The 25,593-nt window shown below is 40.8% G+C and overlaps 1 protein-coding gene across 1 annotated transcript in view; it reads right to left on the reverse strand.

The window, feature by feature from the left end:
- LOC108425356 (LARGE xylosyl- and glucuronyltransferase 1-like) overlaps positions 1–23,345 on the reverse strand; it is a 73,447-nt gene extending 50,102 nt beyond the window's left edge. The window contains exon 1 of the mRNA XM_017693947.2: positions 22,582–23,345. The gene's annotated coding sequence lies outside the window, so the exon portion shown is untranslated. The remainder of the gene's footprint in view (positions 1–22,581) is intronic.
- Positions 23,346–25,593: the final 2,248 nt, after the last annotated feature.

Consider the following 25,593-nt stretch of genomic DNA (forward strand, 5'->3'; position numbering starts at 1 on the left):
TTACAGAATAAACACTCTAAAGGGGCGAAGCCAAGGTGACGTGGCAATAATATAGGTTGGAGCCCGGCCATTTATACTGTGACAATGGTGATATAGCAGTCTGCGGTAGCCGCTATCAGTGACAAAGTGGCACACAACACAAAGACATTGAACAAAGCAACGCACACCACACATCTGTTATCTCCTCAAACCATTTTACGTGCTGGTCCCTGACAAAGAAAAATCCATGTACCTGACCTCATGTCACGTGCTTCAGTAAGACAAGTCAGTCAGAGAAGATAATTATTGCCCTTATGCCCCGTAGACGAAGTGCTATAAAAGAAGGAGACATCTTCACAGCTTATTACCACAATGTTGCCACGTGGGTCTACGGCCTTGCAAATGGGAGCTGAAGTGTGCTGAGGCGACTTACACTGCATGGCAGTTCAGGCGGGCAGCAGTTGGTTTCATCCCTTAACCTCCAGTGGGAGGGAATCCATATTTAGACATCAGCCACAGGCAATGTAGTGCGACAGCTGACAAAACGCAGGCAAGTACGCAGTTGCTGCTGCTGCTGCTGTTGCTACTGCCACTGCTACATTCCCTTTCATTCAGACATTTCAGATTTAACTGCTTGGGAACAAGCCATTTTAGCTGTATCATTATGATCTGAAAGAAATGGCAGCAATTCAACCGACCAAGGTGCATCACGGCGAAAGCAGGTGGGCTGTTATAGGCAAACAAAATGGCATGCAAGTTAGAAGCAGAAAGGATGATGAGAAGGAACGATGGACACTACGCTAACCCAAAACAAGCTGTAGGGATTAGGGGAAGGAAATTAAGTTGCATGGTCATCAGAGCATCCTTCACATCATGGCTGCAGAATGAAAGCACCAAAGACTCTTACTTTGTAAAGAAGACAAGACTGGGAGCCCTATATCCTTGCATATGTGTCTCCTGAAAGCAATATATATATATATATGTATGAACCCTTCGCAGGAGTGGCCAGCTGACCAAAATTACACCAAGAGTGCAGCGACGACTCATTCAAGAGGTCACAAAAGACCCCACAACAACATTCACTTGCCTCAGTTAAGGTCAGTGTTCATGACTCCACCATAAGAAAGAGACATCAAAAATGGCCTGCATGGCAGAGTTCCAAGACGAAAACCACTGCTGAGGAAAAAGAACATAAAGGCTCATCTCAGTTTTGCCAGAAAAAACATCGTGATGATCCCCAAGACTCTCTGTGGACTAACGAGACAAAAGTTCCAAAACTTTTTGGAAGGTGTATGTCCCATTACGTCTGGCGTAGAAGTATCTCAGAAAAGGAACATCATGCCAACATTAAAATATGGTGGTGGTAGTGTGATGGTCTGGGGCTGTTTTGCTGCTTCATGACCTGGAAGACTTGCTGTGGTAAATGGAACCATGAATTCTGCTGTATACCAAAAAAATCTGTCCGGCCATCTCTTTGTGACCTCAAGCTGAAGTGCACTTGGGCTCTGCAGCAGGACAATGATCCAAAACACACCAGCAAGTCCACCTCTGAATGGCTTAAGAAAAATAAAATTAAGACTTTGGAGTGGCCTAGTCATAGTCCTGACCTGAATCCAGTTGACATGCTGTGGCATGATCTTAAAAAGGTGGTTCATGCTTGGAAACCCTCCAATGTGGCTGAATTACAACAATTCTGCAAAGATGAGTGGGCCAAAATTCCTCCACAGCGCTGTAAAAGACTCATTGCCAGTTATCGCAAACGCTTGATTGCAGTTGTTGCTGCTAAGGGTGGCCCAACCAGTTATTAGGTTTAGGGGCAATCACTTTTTCACATAGGGCCCTGTAGGTTTGGACTCCTTTTTCCCTTAATAATAAAGACCTTCATTTATAAACTGCATTTTGTGTTTACTTGTGTGATCGTTGTATAATATTTAAATGTGTTTGGTGATCTGAAACATTTAAGTGTGACATACATACAAAAGAATAAGAAATGAGGATTATATATTTATAATTTTTTCATAAAAGTTTTTTATGTAGTATGTAAACATTCCCTAGTTGATATAGTGCATACATATGAAACTCAGCTGCAAAACAGTCCACTGTCAATTCACGTTTGTGATGTCATAAAAACTACTTTATGTACATATATCCATCCATTTCAGCCTACAGCAGTTTAGCCCCTCTTACTTATACTGAAGTTATACAGATATATTTATATATCAGTCTTGATAACGTATATAATAACCAATATGATTCGTCGTCATGCATCCCAACTTCACAGCTCTGCTAAAACATAAATCCAGCATTTCACTGAATTATCTCCTTGAATTCCTCTGATGCTCATAACGAATACCTGAATAGTGCATTGAATACTGACACCTGAAACAGCTGAGCAAGTTTTCGATAACTTGTACACATCCTTACATGAAACCAGTGAAAAAGCTAATGGAGAGCCACTACTCCGGCTGATGAAAGAGGCAGGACCTCATTAGCAATGATTGGAACCAAATCTAATGTGACTTCTATAAAGTCACTTTGAATGGAGAGAACAGCGCTCACATCCTTAAGAGCATTGGACTGTCGTCCCCTTCCGTTAATGGGTTCCTAAACTCACATTAGGGAAAAACAAGGCCGCATGGAAACAGCTCAGACTGTATAACTAGGCCATGCTGTGCCGTGGAGTCTTCTTAACCAGCGTATTAAGCCTGTCACGTTTGCTCCAATCCAACACCTCCACTGTCTGAGGTAATTGGAGAAGTCTATTAATCTCTCCTGCAGTACAGATGAGGGAAGACCACATGTTTCCTGTGCCTCTGAGTGCAGTTCCTGTCAGGCAGCCAGAATGAGAAGCTCAAAGGTGAAGAGCTTTCTCTCAGTATCTTCTCCAGAAGCTGGAGAGACTCCTCTACCTCCCTCTCTCTGTGTCTGTCTCTTTCCCTCTCTCTGGCCCCTTTTCTCCACCCCTCCTCCTTCCCCCTTCTCTCATCATCAAGAGGAGCCAATTATGCTGAGGAGAGCACTCCGACGCTTTGCTGGGGGAAAATGGAGCCCCGCTTGTCCAGAGAAAACATATTGATTAGAGGCGTAGAATGTGTTTCATTTTCTATTATCTTACTTAGGCCCTCATTAACATGCTATAGGAGACCACCGCATTTTGACAGACACCCTGTTGGCAACAGGGAGATTAGGGTACTGCTGCGTCCTGAATAACAAACTGTAGCATAATAAAATCAGTGTTTTACGAAAGAAAGAAAAGGTTTGTGTCACTACCCATATCAAAAACAACTTGAACCTGATAATGAATGCAAATGGGCCACTTCACAAACTAATTATCTTCCATGCATCACCAGCCATTGGTGGAAGACCACAGTATATTTTCCTTTGTTAGGAAATAAAACAGGCTATTAAAGGGCCCATATTAAACTGAATTTGATGTCCAAAAACTCCATACACAAAGGACACAAACAATTGTGTACCCTGCCCGAGTGAGGGTCACCGGGACCAACCCCTGGAGCCAGGCCTGGGGGTGGTGTTCCTCGGTGAGTGCCTGGTGGCCGGGCAGCCCACAGAGGCTACGTGGGGAGACCATGTGGGCCCACCACCCGCAAGGTCCAGCATGGGGGAGCGGTGCAGTGACGTAGGGGCAGTGGGAGAGGCAGGGAGGCCCTTGGTGGCCTAGGCCCCTGGTGGCCGAGGCCCCTGCGGCAGAAACTGGCTCTAGGCACGTGGAATGTAACCTCACTGGGGGGGAAGGAGCCGGAGCTTGAGAGGTACCAGCTAGATATAGTTGGGCTCACCTCCACCCACAGTGTCGGCTCTGGAAGAAAACTCCTGGATAGGGGTTGGTCCCTCTCCTACTCAGGGGTTGCACAGGGTGAGAGGCACTAGGCGGGTGTGGGGATACTCACAAGTCCCCGGCTGGCGACCGTGCAGTTTGTCCTGGTGGACGAGAGGGTCATCTCAATGCGAATTAATATCGCAGAGAGGAAAACTCTGACTGTTGTCTGTGCTTATGCAGCAAACAACAGGTCAGAGTATTCTGCCTTCTTGGAGAGAGTGGGCAGAATTCTGGAAAGGGTCCCACCTACAGACTCCATAGTCTTACTGGGAGATTTCAATACTCATGCAATTCCTGGGAGACCTGGAGAGGCATGATTATGAAGAACGGCCTGCCAGATCTAAACCCGAATGGTGAATTGCTATTGGATTTCTGAGCCAGGCGTGGATTGTCCATAACAAACACCAAGTTCAAACACAAGGATGTTCATAAGAGTACATGGTACAAGAGCTCCTTGGTTCAAAGGTCAATGATCGACTTTATTGTCGTTTTATCTGACTTGGTACCATATGTTCTGGACACTCGGGTGAAGAGAGGTGCTGAGCTGTCAACTGATCACCATCTGGTGGTGAGTTGGATCAGATGGCAGGGAAGACCGATGGTCAGACCCAGTAGGCCAAAGAAAACAGTTAGGGTGTGCTGGGAATGACTGTAGGAGGCCCCTGTTCAGAATGATTTCAACTCCCACCTCTGGCAGAGCTTTTCTCATGTCCCGGAGGAGGTAGGGGACATGGGGTCTAAATGGACACTGTTCAAAACCTCCATTGTGGAATCTGCCAGGTGTAGCTGTGGCCAAAAGTTTGTGAGTGCCTGTCGGGGCGGTACCCCAAGAACCTCCTGGTGGACACCTGTGGTAAGGGAGGCCATCAAGCTGAAGAAAGAGGCCTTTAGGGACTGAATGGCCCGAAGGACTCTCGACTCAGCAGATAGGTACCGACAGGCAAAAAAAGGTGGCAGCCGCTACGGTGGCAGAAGCAAAATCCAGGGAATGGGAGGAGTTTGGTGAGGCTATGGAAAAAGACTTTCGTTCAGCCTCAAGGAGGTTCTGGGCAACTGTCCGGCAACTCAGGAGCAGTCAGGGTGGCTGCGCCCAAGCTGTATTCAGCAAGGGTGGAGAAACTCTGACTTCAAATGAGGATATTGTCAGTCGGTGGAAGGAGCACGCTGAGGAACTCCTTAATCCGGGAGACATGCCTCCCTCATGGGAGTCAGGGCCAGAGGCTTCTGGTGTGTCAAGTTCCATTTCCCTGGTGGAGGTCACTAAGGTAGTTGGCAAGCTCCTCAGTGGTAAGGCACCAGGGGTGGATGAGATTCGTCTGGAGATGCTTAAGGCTCTGAATATTGTGGGGCTGTTGTGGCTAACACACCATTGAATGGACCTCAGGAACAGTACCCTTGGACTGGCAGACTGGGTGGTGGTCCCTATCTTTAAAAAGGGGGACCAGAGGGTGTGTGCCAACTATTGGGGTATCACATTGCTCAGCCTCCCTGGGAAAGTCTATGACAAGGTGCTGAAAAGGAGACTTCGACCGATAGTTGAACCTCAGATTGAGGAGGAAAAATGCAGATTCCGTCCCGGCCATGGAACAATAGACCAGCTTTTCATCCTCTCACAGATTGTTGAGGGGGCATGGGAGTTTGCCAAACAGTCTACATGTGTTTTGTGGACTTGGAGAAGGCTTACGACCGTGTTCCCTGAGATATCTTGTGGGAGGTCCTCTGGGAGTATGAGGTGCCACGGCTACTACTCCAGGCCATTCAATCTCTGTACTCCCGGAGTGAAAGCTGTGTTTGTATAATCAGCATTAAGTTAGACTCTTTCAGTGTTAGCGTTGGACTCCACCAGGGTTGTGCCCGGTCTCCACTCCTGTTCGTGATATGCATGGACAGAATGTCAGGGCATAGCCGGGGTCAGGAGGGCATTATGTGTGGAGGCCGGAGGGTGGCATCTCTGCTTTTTGCAAATGATGTTGTTTTGTTTGCTGAATCACATGGATGCCTCCAGCGCTCTGTGGAGCAGTTTGCAGCTGAGTGGGAAGCGGTTGGTATGCGGATCAGCAACTCCAAGTCTGAGTCCATGGTCTTAGCCTGGAAAAGGATAGCATGCCCACTCCAGGTAAGGGGAAAGGACTTGTCCCAGGTGGAGGAGTTTAAGTATCTTGGGGTCTTGTTCACAGAACAGGGATCGTGAGATCGGCTGCAGGCTGGGACAGGCGGCAGCAGTAATGCGGTCACTGTACCGGACTGTAGTGGTGAAGAGGGAGCTGAGCCATAAGGCAAAGCTCTCTGTTTACCGGTTGGTCCACATTCTGACCCTCACCTATGGTCATGAGCTGTGAGTAATGACCGAAAGAACAAGATTGCGAATACAAGTGGCAGAAATTAGTTTTCTTCGTAAGGTGGCGGGCTACACTCTATTTGATACAGTAAGGAGCTCGCTCATCTGAGAGGAGCTCAGAGTAGAGCTGCTACTCCTCCACATTGAGAGGAGCCAGCTGAAGTGGCTTGGGCATCTGACCCAGATGCCTCCTGGACGCCTCCCAGTGGCACCTCACCCCACCACTGACTTTTTCAAACACAGATTAAACACATTCAGTCTATTCCTGCCTGCGAGTTCTTTAAATCAGTGGTTCTCAGCCTAATTCTGCCATGAAACCCCTTAAAATACACTAGAGTAGCTTTCCTCACATCTTCCCTCACGTCTTCCGTCATGCTGGAGACATGAACTCCACAGCACTGGTAAACTAATAATGCCATAAACAAACCAAACAACTTTGCAAACATTGTTTTACTCAGGCACACTATCGTTTTTATGATTTACTGTCAAAACTAGGTCTTTTTTGTGGGATGCATTTGCAATTCCCTACAGAAAGAACCATCACCTTAAATAACAATGTGCCCTATAAAAATATCTCTACATCCACATCCCCCAAAACAAATCCACAAAAAAAAAAATCACACTAGTACTTAAAGGACATCAAAGTTCATCACTTATTGTAAATCAAAGAGTTTAACCTTCTAAATCCTGTATTTATTACAAACTAAGGCTTATTATTCAGTAACTACAGGGACTTCAGAGCAAACCAGCTGATCTATTCTTAGGTTACAGAAAGTGTGTAATAAAACTTTGGGCTTGCTGGTAAACAATGGTAAAGTTTCAAAACGTACCATTCCCTCTTGAGTCCATACAGTCCAAGCTGTAAAACATTTTGTGATAACTGCACCCATACAGCCTAGCAATTCAGCCCCTCCCACTCACAGTGAGGTTTTACTGATTGTTTCATTTCAAACTCCTTTTTGAATGAGGCTCAATGCATGACGGTAAATCAGAACAGATATCATTTTCTATATCATTCTTAAAGGTACAGTAACAAAAATAGCCTGTTTAATACTAAAGGAAAAACAGAGGCTGGAAAACAGTCATGTACAAATTTACTATGACTGGATATGAGCCCTTTAAATGTGAGATTACCCAAGAAGGTATAACAGCATTTTGCGCTAGAAGATCTCTGAACTTTTCTGTTCATAGAATACAACTTATTCAAAATACCAAATTATTGTGCTGAGGTAAGAGCATGCGTGAGTGGTGATGCTATTATTTCATAATATTTTTCCTTTCATTTTGACCACATTTTTCTGTATTTTTAAAAGGTTACTTAACCCCTTAACACCTTAACTTAACACCCCAGCTTTACTTCATTCAAAGGCTTATTATTCAGTCACTACAGGAAATCAATGCAAACTAAATGGGGAATGACTTCAATTTACCCCAATGGTTAAGTTGAGAAGTAGAGAAAAAAAGTTCCCCCTTTTGACCCTCATGCATTTATGCCCCATCATTTAAGCTATTACAATCCTCAATGCAAATTCAACAAGGCTCTGTACTCCTCTACCACGCGTGGATGCTGTAGAGAGGTTCAGTGAAGGAATACATTTACATTTACAAGGGCCCTTCAAACCAGAAAGACTTTTAAAAGCATGACAGGAGGCAATAATAACAGTGAAAATGACCGATAAAAATGACTACGTGTTACAAATGGATATGCAAGTGCTGGCATGAAAATATTTCAGCCAAAACAGCCTCCAAGGCCAGAAGTGTTAAGAAGAGCAGACATTCGTACAAAATGGCCAAAGCATGAACAAGATTGTTGCCTCAGTAACCCAACAAAGCCAATTCAATATAATTTGAAGAGATTAGGTGGAGCAGGAATCTTACAAGACATAAGCAAGGCAAAATTACATTTTTCTCCTGATCCTCCAAAGAAAGTTAACTATGCTTTTACTATGCATTGATTGTGAAATCCTTGAAAAACACAAAAAAAGATTCCTTAAAAAATATTTTGTGAATGTGTGTAGAATCTTTTTATCGTTTAAAGTTTAAACTCCACAAACAGTTAGCGGCTCCAGACTCATATTCCTCATTCCAATAACCTAAGACCTCTTTTGCACTGATTCCATGTAACCATTGAATAATAATAGGACTGCAGCAAATATTTAATAATATTTGATGAATTAGATCATTAAAATATCCAAAAAAGTATAAACAAATTGGAATAACCAACACTTTTATCACTTTACGAAACCACACACCTCAGTGGGGAAATGAATGTGTCTTGTCACCAGTAGCACACAGCAGTTGGCTACAGGTATACAGAAGATTCCTAAACATCTGATGTGAAGTGACGGTGTCCATTTTGTTTCTTGTATTTTACTGTTTTCACTGAGAGCCATTTTATGTACCAAAATAAAAGTTCATAATTCATTTTTACATTGTTTTACATTGTTACATTATTTTTTAACCTCTCTTTATCCCTTAAACGTTCAAAAAAGCATGAAGCACTGCTTAACTTCAGTGCGCATGGACAGAGCTAAACTGATGTGGGCTGAATAGATAAATGTGTGACATCACAAAAACAATGAATTCAAAATGGGCTGTTTTGCAGTTTAGTTTCCATTTAAATTTTGTTTTCCATGATATGGGCCCTATAATTCCAGATGCAGTCCAAAGTAAGTTTTCTACTGTTCCAGATCTTTAGACGGCTTAAAAGCTCTCAGTTGAGTTTACGTCTAAAAATAAATAGTGTGAATGTGTGTGAATGTCCAAAACAGCAGGAAACTGCACTGGAAGAAGACGCTGACATGCTTTATAATGTGCTACATCAAAAACTTAAATCTCCCCTCCATTTACTGACTAGAGTTCACCAAAAAATAGTTGTTTTCATTTTTAAGTTGAAGGTTAAAAAGACTGCACAGCTGTGATCACGGACACACTCGGACAGCACCAGTAACCAGTGTTGCCAAATTGGACAGAATCCCCCAGAATAGCATTTATTCTACTTGCTGATAAATATAATGATTAATCAGTTTACCTTTTTATTTATTCATCAGCATATTTTCCATTACTATTTTCTAAATAAAAATAGGCTAACAAATCCTCTACAATGAATAAACTTTTGCATATTTTAATGCACAATTCCGTTAGTTTGCTGAATATTTTATATGTTTTCACAGAAACACAAATAACACAATACATTTGGAGTAAAATATCATATTTAAATGTGTTCTCTGTGGAGGATGAATGAACTTTTCTTTACTTTTAGAAAATTAACAAAACACAGAATTTGACCAGGTGTTCAATTATTTTTGCACATGATTTAAAAAAGCTTCCTATTATAATAGACCATCCAGATCATTTACAATAGAATATTCCACAATGAATGAATATTCAACAGTTGTATCTCTAAATAATAATATTGGGGATGTAATAAAAGTCTTGAAGTTTTAGTGCTTAAAGAACCCCCATATCATGTAAATATTCTACACTAATTAATGTCTTTTTTCCTAGAACCTTATTTTTGAAACAAGAACCAAATCAGTAACCTTTATTTTTATAGTGTAGCTGCACTGAGGTTTCTCTCCAGACTTACAGTTGTAAGCCCTGCAAGTAGCGCTAAATCCCAACCACATAATCCACATGAGCACAGAACAAATAATGAATGAAATACATCAGCACCACTGAAATTCAAATAAACTTCAAATCCTTCAGCCATCTGTTTGACAGGCCCCCTCGCTCTTCTGTTCCAAACAACAGAATCAAATTACAGAGAGAAACTCACTGACAGATCTAGATCATAACTGCACTGGAGAATGAAGCCTAGAATGTAAATGGGACGAACAGATTCTGAAATGAAACCGCCTGAATTAGCCAATGCAAAGTGAAAACAAGCTGTATCTGTGTGTCGTCAGGGCTGGACTCAGTCGGTGATTTGTCTGGGTTGTAATCTCAGCAGAGCCCTCCTCTGAGACGCTCTTTAGAGATACCTGTCAGTCATTCTTTATAGAATAAAGAGATTTGCTGTGTCCATAAATGAGGTCTAGAAGCCTTAGCAGAGCCGTCATAGCGTACAGTCTGTCAACAGCACAAATATGCAGCGGCATTGAAGCATGACAGCGTGTACACACACGCATACACCTCAGAATTCACTGCTTCCTGTCCAATCCGTGAAGCTTAGCAGAGTGATAAAGGAGAAGAAAACAAATGGAGGTGAATCGATGAGCTCACCCCATCGCAGTCACATGCAGCGCATCCAGCCACTGCAATGGGCCATTATGATACTCGCTCTGGGCTACAGGACGTCACATTAAAACTCATTCCACTTATGCAAATGGTGCACTTGGAAACGACACATAGCGCCACTTGAATCCATAATAAAAAATTAGCACATTAAGCATCTGGAGCTTCCAACCAGCCAATGGCCCATCTCATTTCGCCTTATCTTCATATATATAATGTGCACATATATATGCACCACAAAATAGTCCATGCCCTCAGCATGTCATGCATTTGACAAATGGATCCAGGTTATGGTCTATGGGAGCTGGGCTGCTATGTGCTAATCTATTTCAATGTGTTACAGAACAGCAAGCTTTTGATATGTTACTGTGTGTATAAAGCATGTAATCCCACCACTGTCCCTGCAGCAGTGGAGCACTGTTTATAGAGATGAGCATGACACATGTGACCAACAGCTGGAAATGAGCACGAGGACGAGAGAAAAATGAGATAAGGAAGGGAGACTGGCAAAGAAAGAAAGAAAGAAAGAAAGAAAGAAAGAAAGAAAGAAAGAAAGAAAGAAAGAAGTTTAAGAAAGAAAAAGAAAAGAGCTTCTAAAAATTCTACGACAGAAAAGAAAAAGGATCAAACAGAAAGAAAGAGAAAGAAAAAATGCAAAAAGAAAAAGAATAAAAAAAATGAAGAAACTATTACCACAAGAAAAAAAACAAAGATTATTTGTTACATTAGTAACAACAGAGAGAAAGAAAGAAAGAAAAGCTAAAAGCAGTTTAAGATAGGAAATGAAGACGGATCAAATCAGAGAACTTCTTAAAAATGTTACATTTACAAAAGTATTCAGTCAGCCATCCAAATAATTGAATTCAGGTGTTCCAATCACTTCCATGGCCACAGGTGTATAAAACCAAGCACCTAGCCATGCAGACTGCTTCTACAGACATTTGTGAAAGAATGGGTCACTCTCAGGAGCTCAATGAATTCCAGCATGGTACTGTGATAGGATGCCACCTGTGCAACAAATCCAGTTAAGAAATTTTCTACTACTAAATATTTCACAATCCACTGCCAGTGGTATTATAACAAAGTGCAAGTGATTGGGAATGACAGCAAATCAGCCACAAAGCAGTAGGCCATGTAAAATGACAGAACTTGACTGGCCTGCACTGAGTCCTGACCTCAACCTGACAGAACACCTTTGGGATAAATTAGAGTAGAGACTGCAAGCCAGGCCTTCTCGTTCAATGTCAGTGTCTGAACTCACAAATGCACTTCTGGAAGAATGGTAAAAAATTTCCATAAACACACTCCTAAACCTTGTGGAAAGCCTTCCCAGAAGAGCTGAAGGTGCTATAGCTGCAAAGGGTGGGCCGACATCATATTAAACCCTATGGGTTATTTTATGGGAATTTCATATGCGTGTGAAGGCAGACGAGCGAGTACTTTTGGCAATATAGTGTAGACAGAAAGGAAAAAAGATCAAAAGAGGAAAGAAAGAAAATAATATAACAAGAAAGAGAAAAGAAAAGAAAAATTTAAAAAAGATTACGAATGAAAAACATGCAAAAGAAAATATCACCAAAAGAAAAAAAAAATTAGCAAATAGAGCATTAATAATTAAAAGAATGAATAAATACAGAAATAAAGAAATAAAGACAGAAAGAATAGTCTAAGGAAAGAAAGCAACAATGAAACAAAGAAACAAACCAATAAAAGTAGTTTGAAAAAGAAAAGAAGAGATGAAATCAGATCAGAAAGCCTCTAAATAAAAGCTAAGCAGATTGTGTGTTATTAGCCTGTGGCAGAGGTGGCACCTAACCGAGTCTGGCTGAGCTCAGCTCAATACTGGCCAGATCAATGGACCCCAGGTGTTGAAACGCTTCTTTAGAAGATTTTTAACAGCCAGGTGAAATGGAGAGGCCTCTCCTTGAAAAAGTGTGAACACAACTCACCATATCAATACAGCTCTGCCTGCAAACACTTAACTGGGAGGACAACAGATGGCCATTCGCCTCCAACTCTAACCATCTGCAGACGCTCTGTATGGTCAAGCCCACTCACTCTATCAAAATGTGCAATACTCTGAACAATATTAACAGCACCAAGAGAGTTATTATGTTCATTTTGAAAACACAGCCAGGCCATCGTATCGGTTGGCCAATAATCACAAACAAATCCCAGTTTATCAGTATGACAATCATATTTGAAAATATTAGACAATATTATCAGGTATAATATTACAGCTCCTTAATATTTTGAGCCACAACATTTAACTGGTCAAGCCCTAGTTAAAAACAAGAGTTTGGAATGGGACACAGCTTGGAAAAGCAAGGCAAGGTACCGCTGACAAATGCTGTCCATGGTCCTGAAGCCACCATTGCCTCTTATTCAAATCTTATGAAATCTTCTGAGCCAACTCAGCCATTTAAAAATCAATATATGAAGTACAGCTATGTCTATGAGTTGCTGAGTCACTACTTCTATAAAACAAAGTCCTATTACTACTTTTGTCTAGTGTCCAGGACAGTGCAACTGGCTGTGCTTTCATTGGGTAGAAAGGATGGGAAGGCCCCTCGACACCTAAATTCTATAGCAGTTGAATGTTTTATCTAGAACCATGTGCCCATACAGCAACGTTTATTTTTAGAGTGTATACCTACTGATAGAATCAATTTGCAACAGTATCAACTCACTACAGCACAGAGTGGAAAGTGAGTACTCTCCTTCTTGTGGACTGAGCTGCTTGACGAAATTCAATTTGTAGTATAAAAGATGTGTTGAATGGCTCCATGAGCTTCAGAGAAAGATGTGCATCAGCCTTCATTATTGCATAACTGGTGACACAAATGACTCCTTACAATGGGAACTGGCTTCAACTCACAGTGGGAGCAAACAAGCTAAAATAATGGTTATTCCTGCAGTCAGGTGTAACTGTACTCACTCAGAAATGACATCTGTGATACTGGGCAGCATCCCACAATGGCAACCCGGCATCAAGCTAAATGACTAATGACTAATGAGGAGGACAAATTTCTGAATGAGCTTCATATTGCTGTCTCTATGGCTCCCTTGAGGTACTTCCTATGTGTTTCTGGTTAGAACTGACTTATTGAGCTGAATCTGGGTCTCAATCTGGCTTTCAATCTGGGTTTAAACAACACGGAAAGGAAAAAGACTCAAAAGGAAAGACTACCTAAAAGATGAAGAAGAAATCCTGAAAACGTCCTTAAGAGCATCAGAAAGAAACACTGATAAGAACCAACACACAAAAAAGAGCAAGTCTCTATGAGTACAAGGAAGAAACAATGAGAGGAAACAAGACCCAAAAAAGCAAAGTCTCTAAGATCTTGAGGAAAAATCACTGAGAGGAACCACAACCCAAGAGGAGAAACTCTAAGTGTATGAGGATGAACCACTCAAAAGAAACTGAGACTTATCCATAAATAAATTAGGAAGCACTACTAGACTCAAGAACCAAGAATTCACAAGAATTAGAAAGAAATCTTCCTAAGATTTTGAGGAAGAACCACTGAGAGGAACCCACACTTACAAAGAAAAACTCTTTAAAAGCATGAGAATGAACCACTGAGAGGAGCCCAGACCCAAAAGGAGAATTCTAAGGGCATAAGAAAGAACCACTTAGTGGAACTGAGACTTGACCATGAATAAATGAGGAAGCATTACTGGAAGGAATCAAGTCTCAAAAACCAAGAACTCACAAAAAGAAACACCATAAGACCTTAAGGAAGAACCACTGAAAAGAACCCAGACTCGCAAAGAAATACTCCCTAAAAGAATGAGGAAGAGCTACTGAGAGGAACCAAGACTCGAAAGGAGAACAAGAGGAAGCATAAAGAAGAAACACTAAGAGCACCAAGACTCCTCTGGGGTATATCTGACAGTAGATTTATGATGCAACTGGACAAGGAAGATTAAAGACAGGCACTGAGATTATACAGAGGAAAGATACAGGAGATAAACCAGTGACTGAAGTTACAGTCTGTCAAAGATTTAGATATAAGAACAAGGTGGGGAGGAAGTTTAATGTGAGCATAATGCTGATTTACAACATCAAGAAACACTAGCGATGCACTGATATGGGAACTCTGTGCCGATGCTGATCTCCAACTTTTTGCATGTACACATATGCTGATGCAGATACCGGTGCTGATACATAAGTATTTAAAAAAAATACAGAAACTGGAAAGAAATCCACCTGCATAGAAATTATGTAGAAATCTATCATTTATTTTGTAGAGGGTTACAAATGCAGCACAACCAAATATGCTCTTCCAGAGAGTGCTAAATACATCATCAAATATCAGTTTGGAAATCTAAACACTTGTCCAATTTCAATATATTTTTACAGTAAACATCTGCCATTATAGATATGAAATCAGTATCATTATGCATCCATATGAAACAGCCAATAGTAAGTGTTAAGTTCTATATCGTCGGTGTCCAAAGAAAAAAAATGGTAAACTAATAGGAGGCTCTCTTTCAATGTAAGTTAATGAAAAGAAGTTTTTAGAGGTTATTTTAGACCTTTGGTCCATTCATTATGAAATTTTCACATAACGTGTGAAACACACAGCCAGTGTGTTGAAATGATGTAGAAAAACAAAAATTAACAAAAATGGAAATGGTTTTCTTCGGACAGTGGCAACATGCAACTCTAAACTGTATTGTTGTAGTGTTAATTTTCTTAACTAAGAAGACTTCAGTAAGAATATACACTTAAAAGAAGCTCATGCCCTTGCATGTTAGTTTATGGAATAAGAACTTATATAAACATGCCCGTGAAAAGCCTGGCCAACAGGTCTCAGATAGCACAGAGGAACGCTGTCAAGCGATTTCTTCAAACAGACTGAAAACACCTCCAAAGAATGTATATCTACCCTTGAGAGTTTTGCAGCAAAGCTCTTGTAAAGTGTTTTGATAAGACTGAGTCATGCACTGGAATGCTCACAGAGTCTTACCTTGACTCCTCACTCCGCTGCGTGACTCATGTTGGGGCACAGCGAGATTAAAATGCCTGCATCTACTGCTCCTGCACAGAATTTATTTAGATACAATTGCTTCCTTTATTGCTTATATCTTATGCTCTGCAGTGACGGAGATTCAAGGTCTTATCCACAGCAGTGAGGAGATAAGTAAACACATTGAGAAACTGACAGTGAGGAAGGAAGGAAGAATCCTGGGGGGAAATGCAGGGAGGGAAAAAAAGCAAGTGACGAATGGAATGTGTACGCTAGTTGGAGAGGAAGGGAGTGTTGATGCTAATGAGCTGGTGCTTGAAAAGGTGAGGTGAAGGAAAGCTCATTCAAGGCTTGAGGATGAAATCTTAGGGTGGAGAGAAGTTTCGAAAAGCACAAAACACTTTAGACATTCTTCGTTTCCATAATGCCATGCTTCTTTTGCGAGGGTACATGCAGTAAAAGCAGTGAACTGCTTAGCACAGGTTTAGATCTCAGGCTTGGCGATAGTATGATGTGATTTCAATTTGCAAGAGAACTATTCTTTTCAATGTTTCAAATATTACATATGAGACAATACAATTCCTTAGTAATATAGAATAAATGTGATGAGTACATATGCAGATGATTTTTACTTTTCTATTTCTACTTGCAACATATCCAACGTTGTCAGTAAATATTTATTACGCTCTTCCCAAATGAAAATAAAGATGATCTTTATTCTCTTTAACCTCTAACAAGCCATAATGCAGATTCTATAACCTAAGAACAGGACCATTAGTTTGCATTGCAATGTCCCTGTAGTTACTGAATAATTAATATGAAATAAACCTGGATTGTTATGGTTTTAACTGTCAGCATACAGATTAAACCGATAAACTGATATACCAATCCGAACTGAGCCACTGCTTAGTAGTGCAGAGGTACAGTCGCATACAAAAGGTTGGGCACTACTGGCCAAATGATGTTTTGTTGTGAGTGAAAATACGAAAACAGATTCTCTACAGAGAACACATCTGCACATGTTAATGCACACTTACTGTTTATTTGCTGTACTTAATATATTGTGTAAAAAAACCACATACACACACACACACACTCATAATATGGCTTGCGCAAAAGTTACAGTCCATTTTATATTTTATGTTCTATATTCTTTTATTTCAATATGCCAACCTCAGTAAATAAATAGAGATTTTGCATTACAATTAGCAGAAAATCCCAGAGTGTGCTCTCTGTAGAGGATTTGTCACTTAGAAAATCAACAAAACAGGGTGTTCAAACTTTTGCACACAACTATGTCATACTGCTCTGAGTTTAGAGGTTTGTATCCCAGCTCAGCTATGCGCCATTCAAAATTCTCATTGAGATAAAAGAGAGACAGCCTCTCTTATTCCCATCACCAGAGAATTCAAAAGACAGCCAGGCACTGGAACGGGTACATTTGAAAAAAAAAAACAGAACACAGAACAGAACATATATAAAATAATCAAATAACCTCAGAAAAAGTGATTTTGGCAATAACTCACGCAACACATATTTACAAGCATTTCTGTAGCCTGATAATGAGAAACACTGGGTCTACATGAGTGACCCAGAATCAGATTTATTTCTACATACACAACGTTCATCTCTAACACTGCTTAGCAACTCATTAATAAATCACTAAAGAATCACAGCAAAATTCAAACTTCTTGCTGCAGTTTTCTTTTAACACTCGTCAGCATCTATTTAGGAGGTTACATGTCCTTCTCTGCACATAATATGGTCCTGTTCATTGTCATTTTGCAGTTGTAATGTTGAAATGAGCATTTAGTGTTTATTATTCTTCATCTTACTGTTTGTGCATGTAGACAGATATAGAAAAGCTAAAGAAGTCAGATTAAGGGTATATACATGTGCGGCAGGAAAAGAATACTAAGTAAAAATCCAGGTCTCTTCATCAATTTTCTCTGATAATATCTTCAATCCAATCTATAACATTGGAGTAAGCTGTTGACATGAGCATATGCACATTAACTAGATCGTCTGCTCTACGCCCTGTTTTTTTAGTGCAGTTTTTCTATAAAAGTTATTCTGGACTTTTTTTATTTGAAGCAGTCACTAAGAAATAACGGTGTAATTATCTATTCAGCCCATGATTCATGATAGTGTGTTCATGATATAGTATTCTCACAATACTTAAAACAAATGATGACAATAGTCATTACTAACGACACAAGAGCAGGGGGCAGGAGGTGTGCTGGAGTGCGGTGCTGACCGCTTAAAAGCTTAACAAACAATGTAACTGCATTACCTCTTTCACAAGTACAGTCCCAATAGTCGGATCTGACGTGGCTGGTCTCTGGATAGTACAGTCCTAACGGTGAGATTCAAACACTGTGTTTAGGATGTTTGACCTATTCAGTAAATCTGTCTGCTGATTTGTCTTCTCATAACATGCAGTGTATCCCAAAAATATGCAGCCAAAACATGGTAACACACATTAGTCATAATCAATGTAAGTGAAACCTGCCTTTAGTCTTCATTAGCTGTGCCCAGGAAATGTTCCGCTTTGTCAGCCAGCTCAGTGGGCTCTTCTGGCTTGAAAAAAGCTGGTCTAATTTGTCCTGTTGGTATTTTGTGCTCTGTGGCGTGTGTCAGACACACAGTATGCAGCAGGCAAAGTTGAACTCAGTTAGCCTAACGCAAACGGCCACAAGAGTCGTTACCTCAAACTCAAAAGTAAGTGGTGTTAATGCTGAAAACTTGAAAAAGAAGGTTTTTCAGGGGTTCTTTAGTAACCATGAGCTCTATATAGAATCCTTGTATGCTTAAATGGTTCTTTCCCTGGTGAAATGCTTCTTCTGATTGATGGAGAATGTGTTACATGTGATTCTACACAGTGCATTCTTGAAAATAACGGCACCAAAAAGCGTTCTTGATACCATAATAATAGAAGAACCCTACTTGGCGCTAGGTTTAATCATATATAACACATTCTCCTTTAATCTGAATAACTAATTCACCATGCAAAGACCCATTTAAGCATAAAATGGTTCTAGACAGAACTTGGCTCTAAACAGAGCCATTGTTTTTACTAAAGAACCCCAGAAGAACATACTAAGTGTGTATTATTAACAGAGGATAACCCACCCATGTCACCACATAATGTCAGTAAAACATTGCTGTCCTCATCTCCAGAACGCAGTGATTCATGTCCATGTAAACAAACATGGCTGTACCCATGGTTGGCTTCTCATGATTATCTCTTTATGACGGTAACTTAAAACACATCACAATTGCCAGGTATAGTGAATAATAGTATCAGAAGTCATATAGGCCCAATCTCATTTCACATCCTGCCCCTACCTCTTAGCCATTAACCCTCCGTTCTGCGTGGCCCCTTCCCAAATTAATCCCTAAATTTAAATAAAGCCCAGCAGCGAGGTTACTGAACTTTACCCTCCTCTGTCACTGCAGACTGGCAGGGTTGCCTACAGAGCACCGCTAATAGCCTGTTAATGAAGTGATGTTCCTTTTTTATTTGAGGGTTGTAAATTTCAACCAATATCCCTTGTAACTCAGTTTCAAGGGGCAAAGTGACACTTGAAAACAAGGGGTAGTGGTAAAAATAAGAAATGGAATTGAAAAAAACAAATTAATAAAAGAACAATTACCACAAGATTCATGATGTGATCTTATTTGTATCTAATTGATTCTACATAGCGTCCTGCTAAAAACAGAGCTGATGCTGCACAATAATCACATTTTAGAACAGTTATGTACATGCTAAAAGACCTCACTTTGGGCAGACCGCTGGAGACTTATGACACGGTTAATAGAATGTCCATTCTCCAAACCGCATGGTCATGTATCTCTATATTTCCCGTTATCAAAGTTTTACATTGTGATATCACAATGCATTGTGGCAATGACATATTATTACACCTTAAATTAATAAGATATCTTCATGTATTTGCAAATGGGAATTTGTTTCATGCAGGTTCGTTTTTGTTGTAGCGCTGCTTTTAATAGTCTTTTACTCTTATAAGTCATAAAAACGCAACAGTCTGTGGTTGGTCATTTTATATGTCAGTTCAATGGCCCCTTCCTGTCAATGTAAGCAGTTCTTGCTTACTTGGAGCAACAAAACCCAGTCTGTCCCTTAGCTCTGAGATTCTAGCAAGACATGTATTGGGCTAAACAAATGTAGTTAAATTTAACCAATTTTGAGATGCATTTTACTAATCTGAGTCGATCCCTAATTAGAAACTTCTGGAAAAAATATATGCCTTTGTGCGTGTGTGTTTGTGAGTGGATGAAGTGGTCCCACTGAGGGCTCTATAATGGGACAGTGTCAGGACTGAGTGTAGTCAGCACCACAGTGAATATGGTGCTGGAGCAAAAACCCCGATGCAGCACACAAATGAACATCATCAGGAGAAAAGAGGAGTCCCTGCAACAACCAGCCCAACAACAGCTTCATCAGCTGCTCCAGCTGAAGCCATTACGACCAACATCCCACAGCTTCGGACACATCCACTGTGTATATGAGCAGCCTGTGGGTGAGGTCATGTATGGCTTACTCGAGAAATTTAATACCCATCTGCAACTTAATGGCTATTCAGATAACCTAAAACAGAGACTGTCTGACAACACTGTGCAGACGCTTTGGATCCGCTGGATCATGCAAATGACTGGAATTCAACTCCTCCAGAAACACGTGTGATTGTGATTGGTCTTGTGTTCACAAGACACATTTGTGAGGTCACAATTAATGATTAATTTGCATTATCAAACTCTTCTATGTTTGGTGCATCATAATGTCAGACATCATACCACCCAATGTTTAAAGGTTCAGTTATGTTTATGTAGGAACTCTAGTGTCTATCATTTGCATGAAATAAATCAATGAATCAATTTTTTTTCCAGCAACAAATGGTAGATTTGGTGTTTTTTACCACCACTTGAAGCTGTTACCACAGTAACATGTTAAACCGCCATAAATTCACAGATTCACAAAAGCACAACTGCTGGCACATTTCACCTTAACAGCCAAAGATGAGTCCATTCAATCATCAAAGGTTATGTAAAAATAGCTCAGTGGACACATGACAACCTCAGGACGGAAATAAGGTCACAGAAAAATAGGACGTTCGTTAAATTCTTCAGCTACAAATAAACTCCTTAGAGAGCAGGCAGCTTTCGGCGTCCATTCTCAGAGACAGAACGAAAGGAGTATAGTGATGTGTTTAAAGAAAGTTCAGACTTGCCAAATTGCATCATAAGGGTCTATTACAAAATTATAGCCCTTCATGATAAGTACTTGACCCTGTTCTGACCAATTTGAGCTTGAACTTCAAAGAAATTGCAAGCTGTCTCTCAATGCTCATTACAGTCTGGCTGAAATAAGTAAACCGTGGCATAGCAACCGCAGGGACCCCCTTTCAAAAGCCATCTGATTGGCTTTCCATTTCTGAAATCTGGCCAGTTCAATAGTTATTTTAGGGATTTACTCAAAATCCAGAAGGCAAAATCCCTCAAGCTAAAGCCGCCACGTGCTTCTGTGTTGTCTTTAGAGCATCCGCACTGTATGCAGAACTAGATACGTTACAAAACGTACAGCCTGTCTGAAACATATTCTACCACCCATTTGCAGTTTTTCACTTTCTTATTTACTGCAGCAACACTCAACAATGAATGAAAGTCTCGTTTTGAACTTTGTTGAACAATGAATGAACATGTTTAGGGAGAACTGCAAGTTTCCGTAATTGCATCATTTGTTAACCCTGTCTCTTTAAGCAGTGTATGTGGCACTGAACATTTGTTCGGTAGATTATATCATCTGCATGCTTTGCTGTATGTTCACCATAGCGCTGCTTTCAAATACAGCGCAGGGTCAGGTACTATGGGACATTAGGCTATATAGGACAGTATGCTGTGACAGTGAGTTAGGTCATATGGGACCACTGCATATTTTCCTTTGCTTATTTAGACAAAATCCATTATTATAAATCAGCTAAAACTGCAATAGTTTCTAAGTGTCCTCTATTATCTGACGGGCTATTTAGTGCGCAAATCCAACCTATAAGAAATGTTCTCACTTCTATAACAGGAATGTAGGAGTATATATCTTTTTTGTATAACAGGAATGCGTTGCCTTTAATATGTGTTTCGTTTCTGAGTGTCGTTGAACAAAACTGTGTAGACATCTCTCTGCTTTAAGCTGCAAAATGATCGTTTTAACAGTAAAAGTCTGCAAAAAGGTGCAAAACTTGTGCAGCCATGGCTGACATTTCAATCAGTCCCCAAAAACCAGCCCAAGCAATGAAGTAAGAAAAACAACGCAGAAGAATGTTCAGGCATGAGTGAGTTTTCTGCCACTCACTCCAGAAAAAGCTGCAAAGAAGCAACAGATGCAATACAAAGTCTGTGAAAACAAAGGGTGCAAAGACGTACAGCTGTTGTTTCTGCAAAACTGTGAAGAAACATCAGCTATACTCCACATAAAGCTGTAAAATCTAAATATTTATAATGAAAAATATTTAAAAAAAACACAGATGCCACTCATATTTCAAACATTACTCAAAAAGCTGCAAATCAATAGACGCTGTATTTAGGCATCACAAAGATCACAAAGATGCCTAAATGGTGCAAAATTTGCAGAGAGTGTGCAAACGTGATGTAAAAGAAGCAAAATTGTGTACTGACATTTCTGTAAATTAGTGATGCACCACAGTGCAGACATTTAGCTGATGTTGATGCAAAACTGTGCAGGAATATCAGCTGCGCTGCACATAAAGCTATAAAACCATAATAATCATAAAAACACTTATGTAAAAACCAAACTAGAAAATCACTCATCTTTCCACAGTTCTTTAAAAAGCAGCAAAGACAAATGAAAACAATGAGCTATTTAGGCATAATAGAGGTGTTTCTGTCACTCATGCCAGAAAAAGATGCAAAAAAGGTGCACAACAAGCAGAAAGTGTGCAAAAAACAAGTGATGCAAAAGATGTAAAGCTGTGTAGACGTACTGACATTACTGTGACTTATGATGCAGAACTGTGCAGGAACGTCAACTATTAGCTATAATAAAAAGTACTGGGGCGTAATAATGTTTCTGTCACTCATGCCAGAAGAAATGGTGCAAAAACAGGAGCTGGTACCGTCTTTCACCGCACATAAAGCTCTGGGTGTCTTGGGGCTAGAGGGCTGGGGGTCTTCGCGCTTACCTCGCCAGCTGACGCGCTCCTCTCTGGCAGATCGTTCTCCAACAGCGCGGACGGACGGACGGACAGACGGACTTCAGCACTGGTCGGCTCGAGACGGCGAGCAGCCCAAATCTCAGCAACGGTGGAGCTCATAAAAGAAGGAGCAGCAGCCGCCGCGCGCAGAGCTCCACAACCCCAGAACCCACAGCCCACCACCAGCAGCAGGCCGAGCAGATCCGGCTAGAGAGAGAGAGACAGACATGACGGAGGAGTTCTCCTCAACTTCCCTCACACTCTCACTCCCTCACATCCACACACACAGACGGAGCGGAGCGCGCGGCTGGGCGACAGAGTGGATGGGGGAGAGAGAGAGAGAGCGAGCGAGAGAGAGAGAGAGAGAGAGCCAAGAACAAAAATTAAGTCAGCAGGGCCAACAGATCATTCTGTTCTCTCCGTCAGCGTTCAGCCAGCCTGCTCCGGCAGCGGCGCGCAAACTTGCACCAGAACCGCGTCAACATGAAAGGAACCTCATTCACAAAACCCCCAGAACGCAGTCATTAAAATTCCTCTCTCGTTCGTCTTCGTCTTGTCATCCCCCCACAAGTCCCAACACAGAACGCGTGGCTGAGACCGCGCTGAGCGAGCGGCTCCCTCAGACAGTCCGCGTCGTCAGAGCCGCGTTTCTGTCCTGCATAGCGTCTCTTTTCGTGTGTTTGTTCAGTATTAATTCTCTCGGCTCCCCGGCTGCATATGCGCTCTCCACACTGAACACTACAGCCCCTTCATCCTCCTGCAGCCTGGAATGACGAGGAGCAAGCAGCCAATCAGAGCACGACTCGGGTTTTCGTTCCACTCCATACCCGTTTTCATAGAAGCCCCGCCTCTTCTGCGCTCGGATTGGCTTGCAGTGTTCGCGTCCTGCGCAATGATTGGCTAGTTAGTTCAACCTCAATGAATTGCTCTGTGCTACTCCGTGCTGCACATCTTGTATAGACTTGTTGTGGCTATTCGGCACCGATTTCTATCAGTTATTTTCATTAAACTACAGCCGTGTTTTAATTAATTTAATACATATTGTAATTTGTGATTTTGCACTTTTTGATATGTGAAAAACACAGAAACCCCCGATTGACACATTAATGATCCGTGATGACTAAAGATTTTCCGGCATATTTTTGGACCAAAACTATTTAAAATCGTTGAGTGCTTAGACAAGAGGTGCACAGCTCCGGACGTGGAGGGCCGGTGTCCAGCACAGTGCTGAGGTTTCCCTTCTCAAACACACCCCCTAAACCTGACAAGTAACAGATGAGTGTAATCAGCTGTGGTTGAGCAGGAAAATCATCAAACTGTGCCGGACACCAGACACCGAGTGGTGCACCCCTGGCTTAGACCATCAGAATCCTCACCTGTAAATTTTGATTATTGTTTGCACACAATAATGTATTTGGTAAGACTTTACTGTAGGGCGCTGGTCATGAGGCAACATGATACACAAGGTTGTCATGACAATTGACATAACTCTACATAAATGTTTATAAATGCTTGTTTCAACATTCGTCATTCGATTTACATTTGCCAATTTTGATCAAAGTCAGCTAAAGTAGCCTTTATGACAGATGATGCCTCTTGTAATGAGCATTCATAAACAGTTATGTAGGGTTATGTAGCCTCATGAACAGCAGCCCACAGTAATGTCTTACCATTTTGGACATTTCAGTTTGTCAGAAGTCTATTTTGCATGGACGTACACACACACACACACACACACACACACACACACACACACACACACACACACACACACACACACACACAGTTATTTACACAAAAAATAAAAATGATATATTTTATACACAGATAGAAATAAATATTTTCAAAGTGTGTTGAACGTCATCTGTTTTACATTTATTAATATGTATAAAACTGAAGAAAGTGTATGGACAACTGCCCAATCATAGCGCAGGAGGCGGAGTTTTACGGAAAACGGGTATGAAAAAAAAAAACGCCTCAGAATTCTTGGTGTCTGTCTGTGCGGGTGCTCCCGGTAAAACGTGGGGAGCTTTCCTGCGGATTGGAGTCTGAAGGACAGACATTCTGAGACGGAGGCCGGGCAGAGGAATGACCGCCTGACAGGTTTCATGAAAGAGTCGAACTGTGAAAAAAACATTTTACATTTTATGCCAAACTAACACGTTCACAGTAAAAAAAAAACGAGAGAATTACTCCAGGCAGACCATGAGGTAGTTACAGCTTTCTATATTATCAAGGTAATTAAGTCGTGATCTCAAGATAACAATCCAAAAAATTATAACTACCTTATGGTCTCGCCGGGCTTCAGTAAGTATTAAATTAATTAAATCAGCATTTCTACATCAGAGGTTAGAGACTCTGCTCTAACGCAACAGGCTTAAGCCAGAAGTTGAGTATTAAATACCACACTTTATTCTCAGCAGTTCACTGTTCTCCTGCATATTTAATGTAGCATCCAAGTGAGTTTGGAGGTTTCAGTCCACAGCTGGGCACAATACAGTCTTTAAACTTTAAACCTTTAACAGCAAACATTTTAATTATTTTGTTATTTCAATTAAATAAATTCACAAACATTCAACTGCATATTTGCAAGCTTGTATTATCAGTGATCTTGAAATACTGATGCAAAAAATAAAACCAAAAAAAAACCTTAGCTGCTTACAAAGACTAATTCATGATCTATTTGAACCCAAGACATTAATTGAGATAGCAATAAACTATATGCATATGTAAAATCATCATTTATTGGGTATTTTCTATTGGGAAGAAGCTGCAGTAGAACCTACCCTAAATTTATACTTGTGAAAGAAATACTTACTTATATTACAAAATAACACAAAAAAACAATTATTTTTAAAAGATCTTTTTGATTTATTTTAAAGTTGAAAGATTTTGATCTTTCATGAGTTAAATGTTTTATTTAAAAACATTTTTAAAATACTGTCCCATGTCACTACTGAAACACTAAGAACGTCCATCCAGAGGCGGAGCCTTATTTCA

This window comes from Pygocentrus nattereri, chromosome 1 (genome assembly GCF_015220715.1).
Source record: "Pygocentrus nattereri isolate fPygNat1 chromosome 1, fPygNat1.pri, whole genome shotgun sequence".
Lineage (NCBI taxonomy): Eukaryota > Metazoa > Chordata > Actinopteri > Characiformes > Serrasalmidae > Pygocentrus > Pygocentrus nattereri.